This window comes from Myxine glutinosa, chromosome 4, assembly GCF_964187855.1.
Source record: "Myxine glutinosa chromosome 4, kmMyxGlut1.1, whole genome shotgun sequence".
NCBI classification, from domain to species: domain Eukaryota; kingdom Metazoa; phylum Chordata; class Myxini; order Myxiniformes; family Myxinidae; genus Myxine; species Myxine glutinosa.
In genome coordinates this window covers 187,632,054-187,641,996 of record NC_136264.1, presented here as the reverse complement: position 1 = coordinate 187,641,996, position 9,943 = coordinate 187,632,054, and positions in this window count along the sequence as shown.

Below are 9,943 nucleotides of genomic sequence, written 5' to 3'. Positions count from 1 at the left end.
GAACAACTGACAGTGGGACAAAAGGAGTTGGGGGACCAGGTAAAGAAGAACACAGCGGTAATAGAGGGTTTAAAATCGACACAGAAGGAGATGAAAAAGGACGTAGGGGTAATTAAAAAAGAGTGTCAGACGGTACATGAGGACCTGACGAGGAAAATGAACAAGGTGGTAGAGGTGATGGAGGTTAAAGAGCGGGAGGTGCGGGAGCATATAGAAAAAAATAAGGTGGAGTTAGAGGAAGAACTTAAGGGGGCGCACGAGGAGATGAAGGAGGTGAAGCAGAAATTAGAAGAAGTGGAAGAAGGGGTGAGCGAAATTAAGAAGCGACGGAGAGAGGATAAGAAAGAGATAAAGGAGGAAGTTAAAGAATTGGTCCAAAGTCTGTGTTCGGATCGTGATGATGTGCTCATTAACCGGATGAGGGATTCGCAGGTGATGGAGGAGAAGCGAAGAGAAAGAGGACCCGGTGTAAGTGGTGACCAATATGGTCGTGCGTATGATGCGCCAGGTGATTTAATAAGCTTGGGGGTCGAGATGGACCCGGATGTTCGTGAGAGGCCAAGAGTGAGGTGTATGGCTGGTCCGGAGGGTATGGAACGAGGGTGCGAGCGAGAGGGTCCGGTGATGGGAGAGGTGCGAGGTGTGAGTGAGCAAGGTTGTGGTGGTATGGAATGGGTAGCGGGTTGCGGAAGTGTGACCCATGCATCGACACCAACAGGGGTAGTTTTTAGAGGGACAGGGGAGGCACGAGAGCCCCTTGGGGGTAATGTACTGTGGGGGCCCGGCCGGTTCGGCCCTGCACTGACCCCGCAAGGGGCGACGCACGGGGTCCGGCAGGCGGGCAACGACTCACATACGAGGTGGTCCCACAAGGTCCCACTCGCGCCGTATGACGGTGGGTAAGGGTGGCATCCCTGCCACCCTTCCCATGAAGTGGGGGGCAAAGGAGCACTAGTTTATGGGGTTTATGGCAGTGAAAACTAGCCCGGGTGGGTTAGGATATTGTGTGTAGGGATCTAGCGAAGATGACATTAGGTAACGTTAAGGTTAGTTAGTGACAAGGATACCTGTAGAGGGGACGCAGGTAGATTAGAGTGGATGATAATGACGAGGGAACGCAATAGTTTAAAGGGACGACTGGGAAGCGCAAGTTTCAGAGGGGAGAAGTTAGATGAGATGATGCTGTGTGAGAACTGGACAGGTGTGTGGAGCAGTGTATGAGTAGTGAGTGTTGTGGATCAGCGCGAATGCGCTTGGGGGAGAGAAGGGTGCAGGCGGCACCAAGTATGAGAGCACAGGTGTGCAAGTACAGGTGTGTGGAATATATGGAGCAGAGAATGAGTGGTGTGGAGGGAGTTGGAGTAAGTGGTACGGAGTGGTGTGCATGGTGCGAAGGTGTGGATGGGGGAAGAGTGGACCCCTTTTCACGAGTACCCGGGGAGGGTAGTTTAAAGAATAGTTAGAAGGTATAGGTAAATTGTGGTTGGATATTGGCATTTGTGGTGCGGTTGCAGAATGGTATTGTGGATGGGTGCATTGGTGTGGTGAAATTGGCTGGTCGTGTGGCCTGTTAGTATGAGTGTGAATGGTTGGGCACTCCGCCACTGTTAGATGTCGGCCAGGTGAGGCCGCAGGTGGGCTCTGGGAGCCGTTAGTGTCAGTGGGTGCCTGAGGATCCCGGGTGTGGATCGGGTAGCTCGTGCCAGAGAGGGCACTGAGGGGGTGAGAGTGCGAGAGGGCCTTCCCCAGTTAGTTAGGTTAGGGTGAGGAGCAGGTGAGCTCGGTAGGCAACAACAGTGGTGGAGGTGTGCAGGTGGGCGGACCAGCTGGGAGCGTCACACGACCCAGCCACCGAAATTGTGCGGGGGCACCGAGTGATGAATCGGGGGAGTGAGACCCCAACTTGAGAAGCACCACAGTTTGGTCAATGGGAATTGGTTTTTAGAACCCATAGTGTAAGTTGGCCAATGGATTGGCAGGGAAAGACCCCGGGTAATGTAAAGTTGTTAAAGTCATTTAGGAAATAGTTAGGATTGATGAACCTGTCGCACCATACGCAGCCACTTACCTGAGGTGATGATGATGACTCCACACCTGTGTTCTTTTGTTCTGTGTTGCAGGAAAGGAGAATTGCTGTGTGGATTTGTGAGACGCATCACGACGTGGATGAGACATTGGGGTGATTCCATCTCTCCCTCCTTAGGAGGGACTGATGATGAATTGGTGATGGCAAATTTTGATGTTGAGTTGGAGATGGCAAATTTTGATGAGAGTTGGAAATGGCAAATTTGATTGGTTCGGAGGGAGAGAAGACGAATTTGGTTGATGGGAGGAACGGGGAAGACAGTAGGGACGTTTGTTGATGTGTAAAGTAGATGTTTATGGGTAGTGTTTTGTTTTGTGGATACAGTAAGGGGTAAGGGAGGGGCAATGTAGGTTACTTGGTGGGGGGGGGGGGGGGGCGTACGGTAGGAACGTACCTGTCTCACCTGGTTCCCATGTGCCCCCAGTGTGCATTACCTTGAATTGCGTGCACTTTTGCGCCCTTACCACCTTACTCACTTGTCTTCTTTTGTCTCCCACCTCCGAGGATCTGGCTTTGGGGCAGAGAGAGAGGAGAGAGAGGTGCTGGCTCCGCAGTTGTGGGCCTGTACTTCCGCTGCTTGCTGCCTGGATCGATACACCATATGGACCGCAATTTTGGTGGCCGCCCACAATGGACCGCAGTTCTTTTGCGGGCAAGCCCCACCCGTTGATGGACCTGGGTCAACGTGGCACCTATGCCATACAGGTGAACCACTTTTAGTTGGCCCCCCTGATGGCCACAATTTAGAAATGGACGCGGTTGGCGCCTTTCTTTATTTCTAAAGAAGCCAGAAGGCTAAGTGCACTCCATGAAGACAAGACCAGCGGCAGAACATCGGCCGGCTGCGACACCACCGGTGACCATGGACACTTGATTGTGCATTTATTATTGAACACTTTATTGGTGCACCGGATGGTGCAGACTGTGCATAATGGGGTGGTGCTTTTGATGCTTGGACGGGGTGCTCTGCACATTATTAAAGGCCGTAGGGCCACAGGGCACTCGTGGGTTGGTGTATCGATGCTGGCATGCGTGCTCTCTCGATGCATAACATCTGCATGTGTTCCTCAAAGAACAGGTCCTGGATCGGTGTAAATATCAGTCTTGTATAAATGATGCTCCCTACCGGCTGTATGTTTAGTTTGAGGATGCTTTCCGCGATTCGGTTATCCTGTGGGTGTGTTTCTGTTAGGAGAAGGGTGCAACGTCGCAGGGGGACATATTTACTCATTTGTGAACATCTGTAAAACTGTCGCACTCAGGGTTGAGTTAATAGTAGAGGGAACTACATCTGAGTGCCACACTAACGTAGGTAAAAATTTATTGGGTCGGGACGCCCCGAGGTAGTGAAGGGTGCAATGTTGCGGATATGGGATTTGCATCCATCCATATCCGCTTGTAAATATTCCCCTATTTCCTCAATACTTCCCAACTATCCCCATTCCCCCATTCCCTAGTCCCATTTTCTGTAAACAACACTCCGTAGACCCGACCTCCCCCTATTTCCCCCATTAAATGTCGTGCCCAGGTTCACCGCATCTCATGTAAGACAACTATAGGACATCTTGCTAGTTATTCTTAGTCTATGTCAGTTAAGGACTCGTTTCCATTAATTCTGACCCTTCGTTGCACCAGAATGTGATTGTATGGCACCGTTAGGAAGTTTAGGACCTCCCAATACCTCCCCGCAGCTCTTCCTCATGGTTCAGCAACAACAACAACAACAACAGCAACGGCGGCGGCGTGCACAGGGAGTGCGCGTCCTCACTCCGGCTTGGTTGGTAGGGGGTGTTGGGAGGGCATGAGGCCTTCCCAGCGAGCCGCCATCGAACATGTGCTCGACGGGGTTACCAAATAGGGGCTCCCTGTCAGCTCCTCGTCAAGGGCGGAGCCCGGTAACCCCCGCACCCAATGGAAGCGGCGGACCGGTCCCATCTGGGGCGGAGCCAACCAGCCGAGGGCGTGTCACTCCCCGCTGAGCATGCGCAGGAAGAGGGAGGTGACATCAGATGCGCGCTGAGCTTGAAGCAAGAGAGACGTCCCTTCCGAGCGCTGTGACACCTCCCCGCATCTCTGGACTGGACCGTGCTTTATCCTGTCCCTGAGCCAAGGTGCACCTTGTGCTATCGACTGCCTGTCCCTTCCTGCCATCAATCCCTGTGTAAGTCAGCCTTGTTCCGTTTGTCTGTGGTCTGTCTGGGATAAGATAAGATTGTATTTAACTGCCCATCTCTTCTGTGTCTTTTACCTCACTCTACCTTGTAATCTACCCCTTTTCTCCACCACTAATTATACCCTCCTCCGGAGGTCTTGAGAACTGTACCCCTGGCGTCGTTTCATTTGTCCCAGTCGTTGTGTCCTTTCCAATCATTGATTTAGCATAGCGCGATTTGGCCAACGTTCGGGTGGAATCGGGTGAGTTGGGGAAGAATCGGGGGAACTGTTAGGTCGCGGCAATACCACCGCTCGGTAAATAACATCTAAACCGCGATCCGTAACAATATGTATGTGTGTATATATGGATGTATATGTATATGTATGTGTGTGCGCACCTGCGAGGTGGTGTGTAAAGGTGATGTGTGTGTGTCTATATGTATGTGTGTGTGTACATGTTAATGTGTGTGTGTGTTTGTGTGTGTTTGTGTGTGTTTGTGTGTGTGTGTGTGTGTGTGTGTGTGTGTGTGTGTGTGTGTGTGTGTGTGTGTGTGTGTGTGTGTGTGTGTGTGTGTGTGATAGGAAAATGTTCTTCATTACTATTCACAATTTGTTCTTGTAAGTTTCAGAAAACACTTAATGTTCCCATAACGACTCGTTTCCTTTATGCCAAGGGACCATGGTTTGACCATCGGAGCGGATGGCGTGGGTGGTTTCCTGCTTCATCGTATTTGGGCCAAAGATGAGTCAACAATCTGTCACTTTGTCTCTTTCTTTAAACTCCCCAACCACCGATGAATCAATCACCAACCCTCAACCCATATACACTACTCATCAGCAAACAATCCTGCCTCTTGCTTTGTTTCTTTCACTCACCAACGCACTCTTACACGAATGCCCAGAGGATGATATATGGCGAGATCGTATATATATATATATATACACACAAGGATCGGTTACCGTTTGTTACACGTTGTACATCAATCACCATCAGGACATTATGAGACAGCAACGTACTTTTTCTGTCATGACAAGGTAGTCAGGAGACGATATATCTACTGTATGCGTATTTGTATTATGAAAAGGGTAAACAGTGGCACCACCATCAGAGTAGGACACGCGGGGAGTTCTCTGGAGCCATGACGGAGTGGTTGGTGTGGGCAGCAATAAGAGAGAAGCTCGACCGAGAGGGTCTTGTTGTGGTTCCCACGCTCGAGCGGAAATGGGCGTATCGTTGTGCGAGGTTCGGCCATGATATGAATCCCAGAGAAAGGGGAAAATTAACTGTTATTGTTTTTAATTAAATAATTCCTTTAGACTCTTGGTGTCCAACACCGTCCCGTCTGATTGCGTAAGCGCAGACAAACCTTTCAGGTGTGTCTGTGTGTGTCTCCTGTGTTGGGAGAGAGATCGATATCCCTTTGGCCGACTTTACCATAAGTGTGAATGCATGGTCTGCTTCCGCGCTCAGGCCTAGAACTCGCCGAGAGAGGTTGGGGGATCGAGGGTTGTGATCTGGGCGAAGTCGTTCTTTTTACCTCATCTGGAACGTAGTTCCGGGCAGCTTATGCGATGGCTCGTCGTCCATCCGTCAACACTTCAAACTTCTTCTTCAAAACCACTGATGGGATTGTGACCAAACTTGGCATAAATTATATTTGTTGTGTTGTGACTAATGTTTGTTCACGGCATTTTAAAAAGTCGGAGTCTAAAGGGGTTTTACCGGGGTCGAAGTGGATCCGGGTTTGACCCCCAAAATAGGAATTTGCTTTCTTCTCTGAAACTACACAAACAGTTCCGATGAAACTTCACCACAACCTTAACCCCCCACCAATGATGTACCGATGTTTGTTCAAGGCATTACAAAAATTGGGGTCAGCGGAGGTATACAGGGTTGGGGGAGAAACGGGGGCTGGGGGGAGGAACGGGGAGGTTGGCCCCCAAAATAGGTATTTTTTTGTTTGTTTAAAGTTTTATGATTATGTTAGTATCATTCTACATGCTGCCCTGTCTTCTAGAAACCATTCAAATCGGTTTAAAATACCTTTCGTCAGTTGTACTGTTTATTCTACCAGGTGAGCGACAGGGGTATATATATATTATATATTTTTAAATGCAGGATCGAGGCTCGTGAAAGAGCTAACATTTATCACACAAAAAATCAAACAGACATAGGGGGTATTGCCCCTATGTTTTAACTTTTGGGTTAGGGTTAAGGAGGAAGTCTTGACACAGGAGGTGGGGATTTGACACATCGATCTATCATGTATGCACTTTGTCTTTCGGCCTACTAATACCAAATTAACCAAATGTATCAGTCTATTTACTTAAGTGACTGGGGCGGGTGCAAGGAGAATAGTGTGCCAGGTGCGGAGACATAACCAAGGTCATACATGTGAATGCACATTTCTGGGGGAAGTTGGGGTTGATTAAGGGGGGTTGTAGGGTGAACAAATACCACCAGCACATCTACCTGTTAATGAGACCCTCTCACAGACATTACACGTGTACAACCACCCATCCATAACTAAGCTACCTGTGAGCCGTGCCAACATCTCTGTACCCCTCTATATCCCCGATGCTTCCAGGTACCTATTTATCTCAAATTTAAACTTGCCTGCAGTTTTTCTTGCCACTACCTTTCCATGCATTAAATAGTTTCTGAATGAGAGACCCCTCATTCCTGACTGCCACCTGAATTCTCTCCTCTTATAACATCAGGAGCTCCCTAACAAGGAACTTCAACACAGCAGGTGGCAATAGGCCAGGTCCATCAAATCCTGTACTACAGTAGATTATCCACGCTGTATCCTTTTAAAATGCTGGGCATCAAGCAAGGAAGGAGCACAAACAATTTTCAACTATTTGGTATGACTTGGATGGGGTTCGAACCACCAACCTCCCCCAATCAGAGCAGACCTAGCCTAACCTGCAAGTCTAGTTGAAGGTAGGTATAGACCCCTGTTCCTGTCACTGTCCATTTTGCTGAAAAACGTCTACATTTATTTTCTCTACCCTTCATTATATTAAGCATCTCCAGAAGATTCCCTGGCAATCACTCCTTTCTAATACACGGTACAAATTCCAATCTCCTTCAGCCGCTCCTCATAACTTAGCGAGGCCCTCCCACCTGTATGCACCAGCCTGAGGCCTTCTTACCTTCTCCCCCCATCCTCACCCTCATCCCAATATCAGGCACACATTGGAACTTTGTCTCCACAATTTAATACCCCACTACCATAGCAACCCCTACAATTGTTAAAGGGCAAACAGATCGTTTCTAATAGCAGCGCAGTTGAGCACAAGGTTATAACTTGGGAATTATGTTTTTAAAATATTTTAGCCTACAGAAAATAACACCATTGATGAAACAAAACCTTTCATTGTTCAATATGCAATTCAACAACCTCAAACATATTCCATAAATTGTGGTTTAAGGTAAGGCAGAATCACAACCTCCCCAAAATGAAATTTGCACAACCACAAAGGCACAACCACAACCTCCCCTCCCTCTTTCGTCCTTTCACACATGTATCGTATGCCACGGGTGTATTATGTTACACTAGGATGGACATTATGTGGAATGATGGGACCCAGATAAAAATTATAAAAATTGTCTATGTCAGTGTGGTGACAGAAGGTGAAGCAATCAGAGATTGCAGACCCTCGCCAGGACGTGTTTTATTTTTTTTTAAGGCTTTTGGGTTAAAACAAATATGGCGGCCAAACCACGTGACCGATGATGTCATCATTCTGTTTTTTTTTCTCTCCACCAATTTATCCATAGATGATGCTCAAGAAATTTCATCTTAATCGGATGAAGTTTTGTACTTGTCGAATTATGACGTCATAATGGATGCACATATGACATAATCATTAACATGTTATTTCCCATATAGAGTTCTTTACAATGAGCCATGTCTCAATGTTTTCTATGCAGCGCTTTCGGAGATATAGAGGTGCAAAGTTTTTCGTTTTTTCCAAGATGGCGCCTGTACCACGTGACCTATGATGTCATAATTATCACTAAAAAAATTATACAGGAGGAGGTGCACTTGTTGAAAATTTCCTGTCAATTGGATTGACGGTTGCAGAGAAAATCATATTTATTCTGTGCGGACAAACAGACAGACAAACGGACTCAAATGCAATACCCTCTCCTCTGGCGAGGGTAACAAGAAAATATATAGAGGGTTGAACTTGGAGTCACTTAGTATGAACCATGTGCAAGCCGATGAGACTTAAGATGAATCCATGGGACCTCAGATAGGTAATTGGTGGTTACAGCAGCAGCAAGTACAAGGCCAAGAAATGCAGATCAAACTAGAGCGAAGTCGATGACACGCCATCGCAAATCCCCACGTTTCCCACCTAAAGCAAAGTTGAAAAAAGGCAAAAAGTTCCACCAGGAATGACCCAATATGAAATTTTGAGTTAATAATTTTTCCCCCATTTTGACCCCTGCAACCCTAAGCCCCTACCCCTGGAGGCATGAACCGGGGACCAAATCCAAACAATCGTTACATATTTCATGTGTCTCCCAATGTTGATTGCATATACAAAGTTTCGTTTAAAAATGTTTAAAAACGTGCCCGTAATTTTACCTTTTGACCCTGCCCCATGGGGCGGGGCCAAGATTTTGCACCTTTATGCCATGTGATCATAACTCCAAAGTTTGGTGAATTTCTGCACAACCGTTTAGGTGGACACAGGTACAGAAGCCAATTCCAATATCCCAACATTTTTTTCAAAAAGCTTGGAGACAATAAAATACATCCATCTTTGTGATAACTTGGGTAAGTACAACAAAATAAAATAATGCAAATTATTGTTGCTTAGACATGGATAGAAGGACTCATTCAATAACGAAGGAAATCAAAGTTGAAGCTTTTTCACAACTGTTGAGAAACCGGGGAGTAAACTTTGGTTGAACTCATCCCACATTGGCCGTTTGTTTTAATTGTCGATACAATGTGACCATGAGAAGCCAGTTTGAATGACCGTGTCTGCCAACTGGAGGTTTCACAAATTAGTGTGGACAACAAGTTTTAAACAGAAAGGACAAAACGAAATCGATATACAAAACTTGATCAAATTTTTTGGAACAAAGGGTAACGTGAGTGGAGATTCATACCTACAGATGAATCATAACGCTATAACTACGACTACTACCTCTTTTTAATCTTTTTATTACTTCTTGAAGGGTCATCTGGGGAACGTATTTGGCCCAAATCTTTTACGAAACAGGTGATCAGGTCTGACGTTTCACTGAAGGGGATTTGGCCAGGAAGCCGGTGATAACTCACCTACTCTTCGCAAAAGACACGGTGGCATATTTAAGTTCTACCACCGAAGAGTACTGGCAGACAGGTCCTCCGGCTTAAAGTCCTTCCATGGACGGTGCAGTTATCGATACGTCAAAAAACCAGGGTGTTGGTTTATAGCTTTTGTAATACAAAGTTAAGACTCGTTGAGGAGCTACAACAGAACGGATCAGGATGCAACAGAACAAAAGGAACAGCAGGAAGTCAGGGGGAACACGTTCGACAACAAGGAGACTTGGAGAAATAAGGGATGTGGTGAACAGGGCTAGGAGAGGACACACAGTGTGGACAAGATGGAAACATCCGCAATCTCTCAGAGTTAACTGAAACTCTCAGCAAACTGGGTCAATATTTGAACCCTGTCTATACAGCTTCGAGG